The sequence below is a fragment of the Mandrillus leucophaeus genome, unplaced genomic scaffold (assembly GCF_000951045.1).
Source record: "Mandrillus leucophaeus isolate KB7577 unplaced genomic scaffold, Mleu.le_1.0 Scaffold331, whole genome shotgun sequence".
Taxonomy (NCBI): Eukaryota; Metazoa; Chordata; class Mammalia; order Primates; family Cercopithecidae; genus Mandrillus; species Mandrillus leucophaeus.
Genome location: NW_012103488.1, coordinates 1,745,535 through 1,766,093, shown reverse-complemented (window position 1 = coordinate 1,766,093; position 20,559 = coordinate 1,745,535). Strand labels below are relative to the sequence as shown.

General features: G+C 44.8%; 1 pseudogene; it reads right to left on the bottom strand.

Annotated features, from left to right (window-relative positions):
- Positions 1 to 1,244: 1,244 nt before the first annotated feature.
- LOC105545538 overlaps positions 1,245 to 20,559 on the bottom strand; it is a 74,857-nt pseudogene continuing 55,542 nt past the window's right edge.

The following is a 20,559-nucleotide window of genomic DNA, read 5'->3' as shown; positions in this document are numbered from 1 at the left end:
AGTGACCTGAGATGGCGCCCATTGCACTCCAACCTGGGTGACGGAATGAGACTCTTTCTCATAAAACAAAACAAACAACAACAACAAAAACAAGATAATGTAATCAAATGACACTTATAAGACCCCAAACCTCATAATAGAAATATATAATATACGTACTAGAAAAGTAACTCTTACCATTTATTCAATACATAATATTTCCCAGAAAATAACTCTTACCATTTATTCAGTACATAATATTTCCCAGGCACTGTGCTAGATGCTTTACAATTATGATTTCTAATTCTTTTTTTTTTTTTTTTTTTGAAATGGAGTTTCGTTCTTGTTGCCCAGGCTAGAGTGCAATGGCACGATCTTGGCTCAATGCAGCCTCCACCTCCCGGGTTCAAGTGAGTCTCCTGCCTCAGCTTCCTGAGTAGCTGGGATTACAGGCATGTGCCACCATGCCCGGCTAATTTTTTGTATTTTTAGTAGAGACGAGATTTCACCACATTGGCCAGGCTGATCTTGAACTCCTGACCTCAGCTGATCCACCCACCTTGGCCTCCCAAAGTGCTGGGATTACAGGCATGAGCCACCATGCCTGGCCTGATTTCTAGTTCTAAAAACCATTCTTAGGTAAATGATTAAGGTTTTAAAAAAAAAGTTTTGTGATTTTTTTTAAACAGAAAAAGAAAATGATGCTTATTAAAGTTGAATGACTCATCCAAGGCCATATAGCTGGTCGACAGCAGAACCAGGGTTTGAACCCAAGTTTTTCTTCCACACCATACAGAATTTACTGTATAGAAAAATAGCTGAATAAATTTCTCTTGTTATTTTAGCCAAATTTCATTTGTAAAATCCCAGAAGTGGCACAATATCTATCTCTCATGATGTGAATAAACAACAGAGAAAATCCATTTTGCTCTTATGAGTTTGGAAAGAAAAGTGTTATATCACAGATATTCTTGTCTTCAGTTCCAATGATTTTGAACCTGTTATTCAGAACAAGAAGCCCTCTGATTCAAATACAGAACAGAATATTCTATTTAGTGAAAACACAAAGATCTGAAACTCCATTTTAAAGCCATTTCTGTACAGTAAGAATCCAGCCTGCATTTGTCAGTGGTAGAGAGAATAGTAAACGGAGGAGTCCCTGAAGAGGTCACAGTGTTGACAAAGTTCAACAAGGTAGTGGAGTCACACAAACCCAGGGAACAAAGCTTGGCCCTTCCACACAGCTGTGAGGCCTTGACTTTGTTTTAAATCAGTGTCATTTCATGTCTCACATATTCCCCAGTGTCTGCATGATGAAATACCACAGTCACCAGGAGGTCCACTTTTCTGCAGTCTTGTGTAGATTTTCCTGCCACCCCAAAACCCAAGGAATGTCTGCCATGGAGCACACCACCACTCGCTGGTACTGAGAAGTCTTCTTGGTGATTCAACCCAGACCATATTTCAACAGATGGTTCCCATACGGGAAGGACTGATCTGCTCCAGGAAGAAGCTCTAGGCTTCATCCGCACTTTATACTTGGCATAGGGTACAAGGTAATCCAGAGCTGTGATGTGCAACTGAAACTTGTGGGTCTTAGTGAATTTTCCGAAGCAGGTTCCTAGCAACACCAGCTTGTCCCTGGAGATACTGGCAGCCAACTTCAGAATCTTCTCACTCGCATAGCGTAGGTGCCATTGGGCCTGTCAAGTGGCAGCAGATTCTCCCCGATGTATTTCATGATCTTCTCAAACATTATATGGGCCTGCTCTTCAGCCAGGTCCACATTTTCCCGCTAGAATGGAACACTGGATCCTCATGCCCCATTGGCAGGAAAACCTGACCTTTTAAAAAAACCTTTCATGTAAGGTGTGTCTGTTCTAATTAAGTCTTTCAGCTTTTGTATGCCTAATTAAGTCTTCATTTTGCTTTTGTTTTTGAAAGATATTTTTTTACCACATAGAGAATTTTAGATGAATAGTTTTTTTTAATTTCAGTATTTTAAAGATACTGCTCCACTGTCTTACTTTTTTGGATTGTTTCTAGCAAGTCGTTTATTGCTGTCCTTACTTCTGTTTCTCTGTACATAATGTGGGTTTTCTTTTTTTTTTTTTTATCCCTCTGAATGCTTTTTAAGATTTTCTCTTTAACACTGGTTGGGAGCATTTTGATTATAATGTACTTCCAAATTCCTTGTGCTTGGAGTTTGTTGAGCTCCTTGGATTTGTGGATTTATACTTTTCATCAAATTTTGTAAAATTTTAGCCAATAATTTTCTTCAATAATTTTTTCCTTTCTCTCTTTCCTCTCCTTTGGGGACTGCTTGAAGTCATCTCATGGTTTACTGATGCTGTTTGCATTTTTAAAATTCTCTTTTCTTTGTTTCATTTTGGGTAATTTTTATTGCTATCTATTCAAATTTACTATTTTCTTCTTCTGCGTGTCTCATCCGCTATTAATCCCATCCACAGTATTTTTTTTTTTTCCTTTTTGTTTTTCTCGAGACATAGTCTCGCTCTGTCGCCCAGGGTATAGTGCAATGCCGCGATCTCAGCTCACTGCAGCCTCCATCTTCCAGGTTCAAGTGATCCTTCCTGACCTCAAGTGATCTGCCTGCCTCAGCCTCCCAAAGTGCTGGGATTACAGGCATAAGCCACTGGACCCAGCCCGCAGTATTTTTCATCTCAGACATTGTAGTCTGCGTCTGTAGAAGTTCAGTTTGCGTGTCTTCTCCCAGCCCTCTGGTATTATCTTCCTTGTCTCCGCTTAACTTTTTGAACACATGAAATATAATAACTGTTTTAATGTCTATCTCTGCTAATCCTGACATCTGCATTAGTTCTGGGTTGGTTTAAACTGGTAATTTTTCTCCTCATTTTGGGTCATATTTTTTAGCTTCTTTATTATACCCGGTAAATTTTAATTGGATGCCAGACATTCTGAGTTACGTCTTGTTTTTTGTTTTAATAAGATATTTTGTATTGCTATAGTTATTGTATTCCTCTTACTGTCTGGGTCTTTCCAGACTCTTAGCTGTGTCTCCTCGATTGAGGGCTCGGCTGGATTCTGCTTGAATTACTCCTCCATGTGCTGTGGCCTGGAAACTCTTTCAAGTCCGTAAGCTGGGGCGGTCATAGGCTTCCCGTCATTTGTTCCTTATCACGCAGGGATCACTGTCCTTTGTTGCCTGCTACCAAGTGTCCTGGAAACTGCTGTTTCATATATTTTGTCCATTCTTTTTGGTTGTTTCAGGCATGGGGGTAAATCTGGTTTCCTTTACTCTTTCTTGGTTGGAAGTAGAAAGAAATCTCTTTTTATTGACGTGAAATTCAGATAACATAAAAGTAACCATTGAAAAATGAACGATTCAGGGACATTTAGTATATTCACAATGTGGTGCAACCACCACCTCTGTCTAGTCCCCATTTTCATCACCCCAGAAGGAAACCTATTACCCCTCCCTCAGTCCTTGGCCTGTGCCTTCTCTCTGGATTTAAATATTCTGGATATTTCATATAAATAGGATCCTATGAGATGTGATTTTTTGTGTCTGGCTTTCACTCAGCATAATGTTTTCAGTGCTCACCCATACTGTAGTACATATCAGTACTTCGTTCCTTTTTATTGCCAAATGATATTTCTTTCATTCTATGTTGTAGGGGCCAAGGGAAAACTCCTCCTTTGCCCTGTGAAATTTTGCTGAAAAATCAACTGACAAAAGGCAAATTAATAAGAGAAAAGGCACACAGATTTATTAATGTGCACATGGGAGAAAACCACAGAGTAATTACCCCAACCCCTCAATAGGGTTCAGAAGCTTATACAATATCTTGAGGTTGCAGAAAGAATAAGGGCTTAGATTACAGCAAAGCAGGTTATGGGAGGGGGAGAAGGGGAGGTGTGGCTAGCATAGGTGGTCTTGTAATGTAAATGAAACTTCACAGGTAGCAGCCCTCAGAGAGAATAGGTGGCAAATATTTCTTCCAGACTTTTAAAGGTGTCAGACTCTCAGTTAATCTTTCCTAGATTAGACAAGGGAAGGCCTCAGAGAAAGCCTGGCTGCATCCGTGCAGATTTTCTTTACAGATGCAAGTGTCTTCCACAAAAGGCAGCTTTGCAGGCCTGCTTCTGTTTGCAGGCCCTCTGATCTCAAAATATGTCCAATTTTTGGTTTTGGGTGTGCTATTTTGATTTCCTTTAATGTATATGCCACGATTTGTTGATTCATGTATCTGCCGATGGACATTTGGGTTGTTGCACCTTTTGGATATTGTGAATGCTGTGGCTACGAGCACGCGTGTGTATGTGTTTGTTTCAGTACCTGTTTTCAATTCTTTTGTGAATATACCTGGGAGTGGGATTGCTGGGTCATATGATAATTCTATTTTTAACTTTTTGAAGAACTGCCAAATTGCTTTCCACAGTGGCTTAACCATTTCACATTTTCATCCTCTTTTTTTTAATAATCAATTTTTTGGGGGTGTGAATTTACATACCTTAAATCACACACATTTTAAGTACACAGTTCAATGAGTTTCCTCAGATGAACGCATTTATATAATCACCATCACAATCAAGAAAAAAAACTTTTCTATCACTTTAGAGAGTTTCCTCATGTCTATCTGGAGTCAATCCGACTCTTCTAGTCAACCACTGTTTTCGTTAACTGTAGATAAACTTTGCTTGTTCCAGAACTTTATATCAATGGAATCATGCAGTGTGTACTCTTTTGGATCTGAAGTCTTTTGTTCTTCCTAATGTTTTTATGAGATTTATCCATGTTGGTATGTGTAGTACAGTTTGTCCCTTTTAATTGCTGAGTAAAATTATATTTTATTGCTATACCATGATTTGTTCATCTGTTAAATGTATATTTGGGCTGTTTTCAGTTTGGGGCTCTTATAAATAAAGCTATAAGCATTTTCAGTCTATGTGTGTCTTCGTAATGAACCTTTATGTCTTGTAGATAACATATATTTGAGTTCTACTTTTCCTTTTTTTTTTTTTTTTTTTGAGACGGAGTCTCGCTCTGTCGCCCAGGCTGGAGTGCAGTGGCCGGATCTCAGCTCACTGCAAGCTCCGCCTCCCGGGTTTACGCCATTCTCCTGCTTCAGCCTCCCCAGTAACTGGGACTATAGGCACCCGCCACCTCGCCCGGCTAGTTTTTTGTATTTTTTAGTAGAGACGGGGTTTCACCGTGTTAGCCAGGATGGTCTTGATCTCCTGACCTCGTGATCCACCCGTCTTGGCCTCCCAAAGTGCTGGGATTACAGGCTTGAGCCACCGTGCCCGGCCTTGAATTCTACTTTTCATCCACTTGGCCTACAGGCACGCACCACCATGTCTGGCTAATTTTTTTGCATTTTTTGGAGAAGGGGTTTCACCATGTTGCCCAGGCTGGTCTCAAACTCCTGGGCTCAAGTGATCCTCCCGTCTTGGCCTCCGAAAGTGCTGGAATTATAGGTGTGAGCCACCATGCCGGGCCTCAATCTCTGCCTTTCAATTTGAGGCTTTTACATTGAAAGTAAGTTTTGATATGGCTGTGTTTAAATCTATTAAGTTGGTACGAAAGTAATTGCAGCAAAAACTGCAGTTACTTTTGCACCAACCTAATATTATTTTGCTACCTATTTTCCATTTGTTTTTTCAGTTTTTTTCTTCTTTGTTGCTCCTTGTCTGCCTTCTTTTTGGTCAACCAATTTTTTTTTTTTTTTTGGAGATAGAGTCTTGCTGTGTTGCCCAGGCAGGAGGGCAGTGGTGTGATATCGGCTCACTGCAACCTCCGCCTTCCAGGTTCAAGTAATTCTCTTGCCTCAGCCTCCCAAGTAGCTGGGACTACAGGCATATGCCACTATGCTCGGATAATTTTCGTTTTTTTAGCAGAGATGAGGTTTCACCATCTTGGCCAGGCTGGTCTCAAACGCCTGACCTCAAGTGATCCGCCTGCCTTGGCCTCCCTAAGTGCTGGGATTACAGGTGTGAGCCACCGCACCCAACCACCAAATGTTTTTTGATATTCCATTTTATTTCCTCTATTGTTTCTTTCGTTTTCTCGTTTTTGAGATGGAGTCTCCCTCTGTGTGCAGTGCCACGATTTCAGCTCATTGCAACCTCCACCTCCCAGGATTAAGTATTTCTCCTGCCTCAGCCTCCCCAGTAGCTGGGACTACAGGCGTGTGCCACCACATCCTGCTAAATTTTCTTTTGTATGTTTTGTAGAGATGGGGTTTCACCATGTTGGCCAGGCTAGTCTTGAACTCCTGACTGCAAATGAACTGCCCTCCTCGGCCTCCCAAAGTGCTGGGATTACAGGCTTAAGGCACTGCACCCAGCCTGTTTTCTCTATTTGTTTCTCTGTTTTTTGGAGATGGAGTCTCACTCTTTTTTTTGAGATGGAGTCTAGCTCTGTCGTCCAGGCTGGAGTGCTGTGGCGCGATCTCGGCTCACTGCAAGCTCTGCCTCCCAGGGTCACACCATTCTCCTGCCTCAGCCTCCCGAGTAGCTGGGACTACAGGCGCCCACCACCACGCCCGGCTAATTTTTTGTATTTTTAGTAGAGACGGGGTTTCACCGTGTTAGCCAGGATGGTCTCGAACTCCTCACCTCATGATCCTCCTGCCTTGGCCTCCCAAAGTGCTGGGATTACAGGCGTGAGCCACAGTGCCCGGCCGGGAATTTAATTTTAAAAGGTGAAACTTGCAAAGTTGGAACAACAGGCAAGAGGAAGGCTTGGAAAGGGACTGAGGGGAAACCATCCAAGAAGATGGTGGCTTGTCAAGATTCCATGCTCCAAGGGAGCATTACTGGTTTCATCCACTTTTCGAATATTCCATTAGTCTTTCTGCTTCACCTAAGAGGACATTGCATGTTAACTGAGTATGTGTGGTTTTTTTTTCCCCCATCATTAATGTACCAGTATCTGCTTATCAAAGCCCAAAGGAGGGGTCACACGACCAACCCAATGGATCACCAATGGGTCACAATCCCTGCCACCATGCAAGGGAAAGAAGGATGAGGCACCTGTTTCTCACTTTCTATCCCCACTGAATCTTGTCTTCATGCAGAGCCTCAATGAAGGTGAAAGAAGCCACCATATATTGAGGACCTACTGTGTGCTAGGCACTGTACAGATCATTTATTGACATTATTTGTCCTTCCAACCTCAACAGAGAAGTGTGAGAATGCTATTAGCTAGCGGAGGAGGGGGGACTCAAAAGGTCAGAAATATGGAATGTATTTATGGCCTGAAATTTTTGCCATATTCACCTATTTTTCCTTTCTAGTATTTCCCTCCTCCTCTTTCTCTCATTCAAACAGAGAGTCACCCTGTGCTCCTGAGCTCAAGGTAGATGTGAGACAGAATTTCCTGGTGTTTTGTTTCCAAAATTTTAAAAACGTTAATAATAGTATTTGAGGAAGGTGAGGAGGGAAGGATTTTATTCACACTTAAAAAAGTGTGTATACACACTTCTGGGGCTAGAGATTAATGAGGTGAGCAGAGAGCTCTCTTGTCACCAGAGCTGCAAGGGAAGTGCTTTCTAGTGTGTGTACAGGGAGGGAACAAGGACAGCCAGGCAGAGGATCCATGCTCAAAGGTGGCACAGAAAGGGGATGAGAGAAGCATTGCACGGATGCTTTGCAGACAAGAGTAAGCATCATCTTGGGGCTGATCTGTGTGAAGCCCTGGCTGAAAACGGATGGACCCTTTTCCATGACCAAATGTACCCTCCACCTCTTCTCACCTCCCAACCTTGATGCAGGCCTTGGGAAGAGAAGGGGATCTGTGGTGCACTAGTGATCTGGGTCTCCAAAAACCAAAACTGAACATCACTGATTGGTAGCGCAGCTCCTACTGTGGCGGATTTCAGGATACCAATGTGAGCTCTCTGCAGAACTGGGAAGGGAGCATGCAATTGGCTCCCGTGAACCATACGAGCCAGCTCTGCCACACCACCGAAATCCTCCTGGAAAAAATCCTCCTGGAAACCCCCATGGAAAAGACTAGAATTATTATTTCTCATCAGCAAAATAGAAATGAAGTTGAAATTTAAAAAAACATACGAATCTATGTTTCTTGCCCACCTAATTTAGGGACAGAGATGGTATGTTACTTAATTATAAACACAAAGAAAGTGGCTGACCTGAGGCTTTAACCCATGGCTGCCTGAATCCAAAGCCTTACCAGCTTTCTGACTGGCTCTTCTCTGGGCTGAATTCCTGGGGAGTGCTTGGCTCACACTACTGTCTGAGTCTGTTCCCATTCCTCACTCTTGCCCTTCCAGGGTCCTAGGAAAAGAATATCTTTGGCTGTGAGACGGTGGTGGCCAGGGGCATGCCTCTTTTTCAACCATCCTTCTCCTTGCTCTAGTCCACATTTCCTAGGAAATCACTGGGTAAAGAGTTTATGTTTTACTTTCGGATTCTGGACATGACCTAATTGTGGACATTAGGTAAGAGAGCTGGATAGGGAGGTGAAAGGGAGGGACTCTGTTGATCATCGTCTTGGCTTTGTGGCTCAGCTGTCCATGCCCTTAGAAGTAAGGAAGTGGCACTCACTTCTCCTGCTCACTGTGGCAGGTAATTTAGTCACCAGAGAAAGGGCTAATATGTGGCATTCAGGCCACCACTTCTCTTTTCTGGGCTTATGGCTGACATCACCAAGTTATCACAAGATGACAAGGCCCCATAAGCCTCAATGCTGCACTCCAGGAAGCTACAACCAAACCCAAAGAAGGTGGCTGGGCCAGGTGGTGAGTTTGGAGCTGAGAGCTCCAAACTCACCCTTCCATACCCGCTTTGTGATGCTGGGGCTGCGACTCTGCCCACCAGGGGGAGCTAGAGGAAAGCAACCAGCCAGGAGGAGGAGGAGGAGGAGGGAGAGGAGGGGGAGGGGAAGGGGGGAAGAGGAGAGGGAGGAGGAGGAGGAGGAGGAGGAGGAGGAGGAGTAGCATCCCTCCTTCCTATCTGCTTGTGGTTCCTGTGCACATCACCCAGGCAATGCTTGTCCTTCCAGACAACAGCAGTTTCTTCTTGTGGCAAAAGCTGAGCCAGTTTGCAGTTTTTCAAAAATTTGTGACACCACCCTCCTTGTGCCCCTCAAAGACAGTGGCACCAGCCTGCCAGCCCCTTCCTCAGAGGTCTGAATTTTACTTTTTCCAACCTTCCATGTTTCAATACTTCCTTTGGGCTCTGGCTGTGTGGGTGGAGCTGCTTTCCATAGTTGCCATCTCCATGATGCCCTAGAGTTCCGTTTATACCCTTTTGGATACCTAGCTAACAATTCCTCATGTTCAATGCTGACTATTAAATTCACTGGTGTGATTTCTGTCCCCTGACTGGACCCTGACTACCATTGTGCAAATGAGAGAAAACGCATTTGCCATCCCTGGACCAGGCCATTATGGTGGTGTTCACGGCAGAAGCTTCTGCTACACAAAACCCAAGACTCTTGTAGGGCCTGAAGACAGCGCACATCTAGCTCTACAAGCACAGCGAGGCAAGAGAATGCACAAAGGGCCTTGAACAAAGTAGCCCTCTTGGTTCCACTCCTCTAGGAAAATTCTGTTTTGTATCACTCAGGATGGGGTATCCAGGTGGCAGGCTGCCCCAAGAGTGCACCAATTATATCCCAAGCTTTAGGGCTGGGTTGGAGGGAACCTGAGAAATTGGCCTTCTTACCTTCGAAGATGAATCCAAGGCCCAGAAAGGGGAGGGGCTTGACTCAGGTAACAGCAAGTGAATGTCAGGCTGGGATCAGAACCCAGGTCTCCCGAACCACTGGGCCTTCCTGGGTCATGGACTTTTCTCAACTCTTCCGACTTAGAAAACTTGCTAGAGATGGCTGCTGTTGTGCCAAATGGTTTCTCTACTATATCCAATAAAATAAAGACATTTCTTTTCCAGAAATGCTTAAAAATAGTTAAAACAATTCTTTTGTTGTTGTTTGTTTTGTTGTTTGAGATGGGGAGGTCTCGCTGTGTTGCTCAGGCTGATCTCAAACTCCTGAGTTTAAGCCATTCTCCTGCCTTGGCCTCCTAAGGTGTTGAGATTACAGGCATGTGCCATCATATCCTGCCACACAGCTGTTCTTTATGTTTCAAAATACCTAATCACTAAGTGTAAACCACTTCCAATTCTAAATTTAAAATATGAAATAAATATACCAATATCCTATAAAAGAGTATGCATATACCTAGGTATAACTAACGGTAAGATTGTGGATCAGTTTCTTAACTTCCGTTTCCTGCAAAACGGCAGTTAAAATATTTCCCTCTCCAGGTAAATATTGGGGTAAAGTGTTCTCTTAATAGATGGTAGCTGTTGTTGATGAATGACTAATATTCATCTCAAATATAATATATACACTTCTTTTTCTCATTGGTCTTTTTGGCTCTGAAACCAAATCTGTTTTTTTTTTTTCCCAGTAGCAGTAATCCTGGCATAAAGCCCAAGCTCATTAAATGTTAGAGATTATTAAGTGGTCAGTATCAGCATGTTGCATTTTCCTTTAATTCCCACCCAAACAGTGGGTCGAGGCTATTTCTTTGTGGGAATTGAGGACTCTTCTCCCATCACCTCTTTCTAACCCTGGAAGAGGTCTCTTCTGTAACTGAGCAAGGCCTGATGACCCATTGATGGGGTCATCGGGTGTGGGGCCTTCTGGGCTTGGCTTCCAGGAGAAAGGACCCCCTAAGGCCATCACGAAGCCCCACTGATTCACACCCAGTGATTTACCGAGCACTGGGGCCGCTGACACCTTTTATGCCTCTTCTTCTAGGCCAAAGAGACAAAGCTGGGGAAGACGTGGCAGGGAACCCATCCCTGGGTCACCTCTGCAGAACTCTCCCATCATTGATGGTGTCCCTTTGCCCTGGAAAACAAAACCTAGGCCCCTTGACTTTGGGTTACCAGCACTTTGGCACCATCTTTGAAGCAATGATCTGAATTTACGACACAGGCATGAAAGCCCGTTTAAGGCTCTGCCCTATTCCCCGGCCGCTGAACTTCATGTGGTCCAGAGTAAATCACTGTAATAGCCATTGGGCCGGCATTGTTGCGGGATGTTTTATACCCGCGCTGTCAGTTATTTGGGGTGGTTAAACTGAATTGCTGAGTCTCAAGTTACAGTTGTTGCTTTCTCTTGCCTTGTGCATAATTATGGAGAGACATAACAGCCAAAGGTAGGTTCAACAACTAGATTCATAAAGGAGAGAGGGGGGAAAAAAGCAACCTGCTTTCTAACCCATGAAGGGATTTCTTTTCTCCCTTTCTCTTGGGACAATGAAGTCACTTTCTCCTGGGAGAAGGGGTGGTACCGATTGCCAGGTGGTCCCTAGACTCACTGCCCTGATGAATGGACTGTGTGTCCTGGAGCCCTCAGGTAGCCACGAACTGAGCCTTCCTGGCTCTGAGTCTTTGGTGGGCAGAGGTGGGCCAGTTGATGCTGCGGTCAGAAAAAAAAGGCTTTACCCGGCTGGGCGCGGTGGCTCATGCCTGTAATCCCAGCACTCTGGGAGGCCAAGGTGGGTGGATTACCTGAGGTCAGGAGTTTGAGACCAACCTGGCCAACATGGTGAAACCCCGTTTCTAATAAAAATACAAAAAAATTATCTGGGCATGGTGGCGGGCGCCTGTAATCCCAGCTACTCGGGAGGCTGAGGCAGGAGAATCACTTGAACCCAGGAGGTGGAGGTTGCAGTGAGCCGAGATCGCGCCATTGCACTCCAGCCTGGGGAACAAGAGTGGACTTCGTCTCAAAAAAAAAAAAAAAAAAAAGAAAAGAAAAGGCTTTACCCACATCTGTACCTGGCACATGTTTCCATCATGGGTGCCTTGCATGGCATGTGGATAGCTGTTTGCACTTCTGCATCCATGGAAGGCCTATAAAGGCACATATTTCACTGAGCTCTTCACTGAGGCAGTCCTGGGGCCCAGGTGCTAGAATAGGAAGTCTCCAGGACACATCATTTACAGGTGTGTAAGCTTCTTCTCCTGCCCCATCTGTAACTCTTGGGTCGGGAAGATACAGTTGATGGCTCACTTTTTTTTTGACTAGGGGTGGGGATCTCTGCTCGTTCACCTCCCAATGGGGTGGAGAAGGGCGGGGCAGAAGAGGAGGCAGACGTGCAAATGCAGCCTCTTCCCAGCCTGGGTGGCCCTGTCCCCACTGCATGCTCCCCGAAGCCCTGACCTGGTACCTCTTCCTTCTTAAGGATTTTTGCCCTTCATGTATTTCTGGCTCAGTAACTACTTTGTTATTATAATGCAATAAGCACTAATGCATTCTCCTGGTTAAAAGGAGACAAAGGATGTTGAGTGAAGTCTCCTTCCCTCCTCGGACCCGTGTCTCTATTCCTCACCTTCCAGAAGAAGCCATCATTATTGATTTTTGGTTTTGAATGTCCATCTGTGCATTTAATTTTTTTTTTTTTTTTTTTTGAGATGGGGGTGTTGCTCTGTCACACAGGCTGGAGTGCAGTGGCACAATCTTGGGCCATTGCAACCTCCGCCTCCCGGGTTCAAGCAATTCTTCTGCCTCAGCTTCCTGTATAGCTGGGACTACAGGTGTGCACCACCACACCTAGCTAATTTTTGTATTTTTAGTAGCGATGAGGTTTCACCCTGTTGGCCAGGTTGGTCTCAAACTCCTGACCTCAAATGATCTACCCACCTCGGTCTCCCAAAATGCTGGGATTACAGGCATGAGGCACTGCACCAGACCTGCATTTACTTTTATTTGTATGAAAATGTGGGGGATGATGCTGGGCATGGTGGCTCACTCCTATAATCTCAGCACTTTGGGAGGCTGAGGCGGGCAGATCATGAGGTCAGGAGTTCGAGACCAGCCTGGCCAACATAGTGAAACCCTGTCTCTATTAAAAATGCAAAAATTAGCTGGGTGTGGTGGCACATGCCTGTAGTCTGAACTACTTGGGAGACTGAGGTGGGAGAATCGCTTGAACCTGGGAGGTGGAGGTTGCAGTGAGCCAAGACCACACCAATGCACCCCAGACTAGGTGACAGAGTGAGACTCCATCTCAAAAAAAAAATATATATATATATATTGGGGATGAAAGAGGCGGAAGCAGAATTGTAATTTGCCTCTTGCCCCGGCTGTGGAAGGACAACGGCAAGGCTGGACAAATCAGTCCGCTCCCTGTCTAACAGCAGAAGGCTGCTGGCATGAGGGCCTTGAGAGGGTGGGCAGGTCTTTCTGAAGAGAGAGGAGGGGGCGATATAACCCTGGTAACAGTGCATGATTCTTCCAGAAGCCCTGAGGCGTCTGTGCTTCCAGAGTCGAAAGATCGGGTCTACTCTCAAGTCTACTAGGAGACACGTGCAGAGAATTCAAATTCATGGTGATCTCCAGGTGCAATAATGATGGGGTACAGAGGGAGCAGAGGGAGAGGAGAGTAACTTAGTTGTGATGGTTGGTAGGGAAAGGCTTCCTGAAAGGTCATGTCTGAGCTGGGGTTTGGAGGATCCCTAGGGGTGAACTGGGTTAATGCGAGGGCTGTGAGGGAACCCATGTGTGCAAAGGTTTGGCAGTGGGGAATTGTAGTCAGATTGGCATCATAGAGCCTGAAGAGTGTGTGTGTGTGTGTGTGTATGTGTGTGTGTGTGTGTAGTGTATGTGTGTAGGGGTGAGGTTGGAGATGAAGCTTGACAGGCAGGCAAGGTCTGGACTATGAAAGGAGCTGCTCTGACTGATGGTTGGGAACAGTGCGTGCTTCCTTCACTCATTACTCACTCCACAACGATGTGTGGAGCAGCAGCGCATCTCAGGCACAGCACTAGATGCCTGGGAGACAATGGAAAGCAAGGCAGAAGGATCCTCCTGGACTGACATTCAAAGGGTATATGTTACAGGGGAGGTAGGGGATAGGCAGAAACTGCAGAAACTCCACAAACACAGACAAATCGTCAGTGTTCCAAGGAAGAGCATAGTGGGGGAGCCCAGGGAAGCGTCTTTTGAGGAGGCGATGTTTCAGCAGAGACCTGAGAATGAGAAAGATCTAGGTCCCGAAGAGCAGGGAAGACACCTCCAGGTGGAGGGAGCAATGGGCGGGTCAGCTGCTTGAATGAAAAGGGAGGCGGGGAGCCACTGTGTTGCCAGGTGAGCGTAGAGGTGCCCAAGCCCATGATGAGCAATCCTGGTGGGATCAGAGGGGACCAGTTGAGGATTGTATTTGGGGAAGCAGAATGCCAGGCTGCCAGGCAAGGGGCATGTGGGGGCAGGTGAGGCTGCAGATAGGAAGACAGGCTGGGTGGCATCACAGGATCCAGGTGCCAGAGCTCAGGGCCTGGGACAGGGTCAGGGCTCCACTGTCCACTATCTAGTCCATCATCACGTCAGCCTCACAGCTCCTCCTAGTAGCTCACGAACCTGTCTGTTCTTCTCCATCCCCAGTTCCCGCTGGCATCCTGGATCAGGCCACCATCCTGCCTAGATCCAATGCCTCCTGACTGGTCTCCATGGCTCCATTCTTAACCCCCTGTGATGCAGTCTGCAGCCAGCAGCCAGAGCGATGTTTTGAAATGGAAATACAATCATATCATTCCCTTATTCAACATTCTTTGGGTGTTCCCCGTTGGAACAGGGAGACCTGGGAGATTATGTTAAGGCCTCAGACTCCTTAATAATCCGGCCTTGCTGGGCTCAACATCATCACCCCTCAGAACTCTCCGCCCCGTCCACCTTCCTTGACTCCGTCTCCAGTCAGAATGAGCTCTTTTGAATTTCCTGAGCTGGTCTTACTGGCTCCCCTGCCTCTAGGCCCCTCTGTGTGCTCTTCCCTCTTTCTGAGATTTTCTTCTTCACCTCCTCAGCTGTCTAATTTCTGCTCACCTGCCAGGTTTCTCTGTTCAGGAAGACCTCTCTGGCCACACAGGGGGCAGGTGCCCCCATGGCAGGCCATGCCTATCCACACCCTAGCTCTTAGCATACTGCCTTGGAGCTACCTGACTTCTTGTCTGTTTCCTCTACTGGACTCTAAGAAGAAAGGGCAAACTGTGTCCTTTGCACTTAGCACAGTCTCCAGTATCTGGCTGGTCCAATAGGTCTTTATTGTTGGATGACCACAGTCTGAGAGATGAGAAGGAATAGCAGGAGCAAGAGCAGGGCCGGGGACGGAGGGGTTGAAGGTGATGTCATGAGGAAGGAGGATGGCCAGGGGACAGCAGTGATGACCATGGTGAATGTTCATTGGCCCTTCCTCTGTGCGAGGACCAATGTGTTTTACATGTATTAGTCCATGAATCCTCCTGAAAACAATACGAGAGGTAGACACGGTTAGTATGCCTGTTTTCCAGATGAGGAAACCGAGGCACAGCAAGCTTAACAAATTTACCCAGAGTCATATAACTAGTAAGAGAGAGGCTGAGAATCAAGCCCAGGTAGTTTAGTGCCTACACTGTACATAAACCATGAAAATACACTCACCCCTCCCGAAAATATATTTGGGCACTTCAAACTTAAAGTGACAGTAGTTTTTAAAATGACAGTAGTTAAAGACCCGTTCTCTCAGTAGCTTGCAGTAGCCATACAGGGGTGTGAACAGTTCAGCTGGTTCCAATTGGACAGGTTAAAATATTCCTCTAGAATTGGAATCCCAGAGGTGTTACTTTGGCCAATATGTGAGTTCTAAGCTGGCCCCAAACTCCAACTCAGTGACGCACTCCAGTGAACAACTGTGAAGTGATTGCCTCATGCTGGGGGTCTCCTCGCAGTGACTTTCTAAATAGGGAAGATTGTGAGTAACAGTGGATTTTGTTGACAAAATGACTATGCCAGCTATGAAACTTACATCCTGCTTGGCAATATAATAACTGGCCATATCTTAAGTTACTATTAAACATTTACATCTTATGTAATGTAGAGACGGTGAAACCCTGTCTCTACTAAAAATACAAAAATTAGCTGGGTGTGATGGCACGCCTCTGTAGTCCCAGCTACTTGGGAGGCTGAGACAGGAGAATCGCTTGAACCTGAGAGGCAGCGCTTGCAGTGAGCCCAAACTCTTGTAAACTTGGAGGCACATGTGATATAAGTAGCTTTTTGAGGGACAAAGATGAATCATTTGATTATTCAACAAAAATTGATGGAGCATCTGCTCTGTACTGGGCAGAGGGCCAGGTGCAGGGCTTACAGTGATGAATAAGACAATGTGGTCCCTTGTGGAACGTACATTATAATGAGGAACAAAGATGAGAAATAAATGAGTAAAAAGCAACTACTTCTGTGATTAATGTTTGCAGGTAACACATGAGGGGGAGGGGCTGGGTTAGCTAATAATGGGGTAGTGATGGTGGGTTTCAGGCTGTTCCACATGCTGACCACTTTTAGTGCTAGGGCCTTTGGGGTTTCACTAAAAAGAGGGTGTAGGCTGGGGGCTCAAGCCTGTAATCCCAGCATTTTGGGAGGCCGAGGTGGGAGGATCACTTGAGTCCAGAAGTTTGAGACCAGCCTGGTCAATATAGTGAGATCCCATCTCTACAAAAAATAAAAAATTAGCTGTGTGTGGTGCCACGTGCCTGCAGTCCCAGCTACTCAGGAGGCTGAGGTGGCAGGATCAGTTGAACCCAAGTGTTCAAGGTTACAGTGAGCTATGATTACACTACTGCCCTCCGGCCTGGGTGACGGAGCAAGACCCTGTCTTTAAAAACAAGAAACGGTGGAGAAATGTAACGTAGTGTCAGAGCACAGGAGTCATTTGAAGTATGGCACCTTTTTAATACACCTGAGGTTCTCTTGAAAATAAACAACAGGAAGCAGTGTGAATCCCTCTCGAATGCTCTGGTGAGCAGCCCTTCACAACCTCCACTCAGAAGCTGATGGGCTGTGTCTCCAGGACAAGAGACTAGAGGTGGGCCTTTTAGGTCCCTCAGACTTTGCTGATGGAATTGTAAAGTGGTACAACCTCACTACAAAAGTTTTGCAGTTTGTATAAAGAGTATCAAGTGGGATAATCCATTCTAACCCCAGCAATCCTCCTATAGAAATTGATACTGAAGAAGTACTCAGAATTGAGGACAACAGATTTCTGATAAAAGTGTTCATTCCAGGGTTGTTTAGATTAGACATGATAGAGGAATATATAAGTACTTATGGTGCATTTACATGATGAATTATGGTACAGTCATTTTTGATGAATATTGAATGCTGGGAAATGTTCACTACATAAGTGATAAAGCAAAGCATGAAAATATAACAAAAACTAAACAATGTTAGGAGTCTTTTTTTTTTTTTTTTTTTTTGAGACAGAGTCTCGCTCTGTCGCCCAGGCTGGAGTGCAATGGCATGATCTTGGCTCACTGCAACGTCTGCCTCCCAGGTTCAAGTGATTCTCCTGCCTCAGCCTCCCAAGTAGCTGGGACTACAGGTATGGGCCACCATGCCTGTATTTTTAGTAGAGACGGGGTTTTACCATGTTGGTCAGGCTGGTCTCTAATTCCTGACCTCAAGTAATCCACCCAACTGGGCCTCCTAAAGTGCTGGGATTACAAGCATGAGCCACCACACCCCGCCAGGAGTCTATTTTTAACAAACATAGAGATATACATGTGCAAAAAAGATTGTGAAATGTTATCCATGGTTATCTCTGAAAGGAGGAAGTTAGGTGATTTTTTTCATCTTTGAACTTTCTGTGGTTTTCTAAATTCTCTTCAATAATCATATCCTATTTATAAACAAAGGAAGAAATTTAAAAGTCTACCTTTACTTTAAATAACAAATAAAAGTGTGTTCCAAGGTGAAACTGCTTTTGCTAGTTCCTGAACCTAAGAGGCTGTCAAGTCTTGGAAAATAGGGAAGAAGAAAAGTGAATCTTCTTTAGGAAAAATCCTGCAGGTTCCTTACCCCCACAAAGGCTGTGCTGTTCACGTCTTCTCTGCTGGTACCTTAACACATCTTCTGGCAATAGTGAAAATGAGTCTGGCACATGAAGAGCCAAGGAAGGAGTATTGCCCTGGGGTTCATTGGCAAGTTCATGATAGCCTAGGTGTAAGACACAAAGGAACTAAAAAAGCAAGGGCTAACATTTATTGAGTGCTAGCTCTGTGCCAGCCATGATGCTAAGTACCACAAGTACCACTGCCCACCCCTCTGCCACCAAACACACACCTCTGTTGTTTCTTAATGTATTTAACCCTCACTGTGACCTTACGAAGTTGGTACTGTCACTATTCTCATTTTAAAGATGGGAACACTGAAGCCTTGTATTAGGCCGTTCTTGCATTTCTATAAAGAAATACCCAAGACAGCTGGGCATGGTGGCTCACGCCTGTAATCCCAGCACTTTGGGAGGCCGAGGCAGGCAGATCCCGAGGTCAGGAGATCGAGACTGTCCTGGCTAACACAGTGAAACCCCGTCTCTACTAAAAATACAAAAAATTAGCCAAGCGTGGTTGCAGGCACCTGTAGTCCCAGCTACTCAGGAGGCTGAGGCAGGAGAATGGCCTGAACTCGGGAGGCAGAGCTTGCAGTGAGCCAAGATCGTGCCACTGCACTCCAGCCTGGGCGACAGAGCGAGACTGCGTCGCAAAAAACAAAACAAAACAAAGCAAAACAAAAAAAAAACCAAAACAAACAAAACAAAACAAAACCCCAAGACTGGGTAATTTATAAAGAAAAGAGGTTTAATTGGCTTACGGCCCTGCAGGCTTTACAGAAAGCATGGTGCTGACATCTGCTTGGCTTCTGGTGAAGCCTCAGAGAGCTCTCAATCATGGCAGAAGGTGAAGGGGGAATAGGCATGTCATATGGCATGAGCAGGAGCAAGAGAGAGTGTGGGGGCAGATGCCATACACTTTTAAATGACCAGATCTCATGTGAACTCAGAGCAAAAGCTCACTATCACCAAGGGGATGGCCCAAGCCATTCATGAGGGATTTGCCCCCATGATCCAAACACCTCCCACCAGACCCCACTTCCAATACTGGGGATTACAATACAACATGAGATTTGGTGGGGACACACATTCAAACTATATCAGGCCTAGAAGGGTGGCATGCCCTGATCACACACGCCTAGTAAGTGGTATTGCCAGAACTTGAATCCAGGACGAAGCTATGCTGGGGATTGGAAAAGTCAATGAATAGGGAGGAGGGAAGGACAAATGATGGGAGAAACAAACATGAGTATGAGTGGGAGACCAGAAGCACCGGGTCCTCTGCAGTCTGAAGAGCACAGCAGACTGGGATGCCAAGAAGCAATTTGGAGGAGGGGAAAGATGGCTGCCTTCATATAAGAGGGTCCCAACAGTTCAGCACAGTCTCTTAGGAGGGCCACCCCTATGACCTGGACAAAGGTTTCTTCCCTCTCAGAGCAGCAATAAAAAGATTAACAAAGAAATTGTTTGTGACTGATTATGAGTGCTGGTATTTGAGAAAGTTTTTCTTAAAGGTTAAGAAAGAGGCACAGAGTTCTGAAGAGAACTTCTGGGCACCTTCCAGGACCCCCAAGGTTGATAGCAAAGTTTTTCATTCTAACTTCCCTTTGAACATATGGCTTTTCTGTTCTGTGACACAGACAGGCGAGCTCCTAGAGCTAGCCTTATGTTCATCAGCTTCTGTTGAGGTTGTTTTTGGCACCAAGATGGATAGTGAAATTGGAGGCAGGTAAGAGGAAGAGTTTTCAGAGGTTTGTGAGCAAAAGAAAAGAAAGAAAATAGAGGTTTCATATGAAACACAAAGCCTGGTCCTGGTTATGGAAGGGAAAGTGGTGGCAGGAAAAAAGGGAGAACACAGCCTGGGTGGGGAGCCTCTCCAGGAGAAAGAAGTGAAGGGAGGACCAGTTCTTCATATCTGTCACCAGGGGGCAGCACTGGCACAATGCAGCTTGGTTGTGCCTAGTATTCCAGTCCCAACAATTGGTAGGTTGCTTAGGGATGCAGAATTCTCAAATAACTAACACATTATCAAATCAGTACACCTTTGAATAGCTCTGTTTCCTTCCACCTGACTTAATATCGACATCTATCCAAGCTAACAACACATCAAAAAAATCATGCAAGGATACAGGATTTCATGAAACATTCTAAAGGGTGATATTGGAAAAGTCCTATGGTTTCTGAAAAAGCTATTGAAAATATGAATATCACTAAATTAGTCCACCACAAATTGAAGAAAAGAATGGTGGCAGGATGCTTCAAAACAGAATGACTTGAATAGGAAAGGTTTCAGGAAATGGGTGAAGTCTTGTAATATTTTTGTGAAAATGACTATTTTTATGATCATGCTGTAGAATAAAATCTGAAGTGAAGGTATTGCTATTGTACTGTCATGTAACGTTGACAGAAAATTGCACCAAAACCCCTTAAACTGATACATTTATTGTTTGTTCTAAGAATTAGAGCACATTTACCATTATTTTCCAAATTTCATCATATAAGATGAAATAAACTATTTAGCTTCATTTAAAAAATTATTTTCATTATTTTTTGTCATTTATTATGTTACTATTTACTACAATTTTTTTTGTAGGAATTCTTTTTTTATTATTATACTTTAAGTTCTAGGGTACATGTGCACAATGTGCAGGTTTGTTACATATGTATACATGTGCCATGTTGGTGTGCTGCA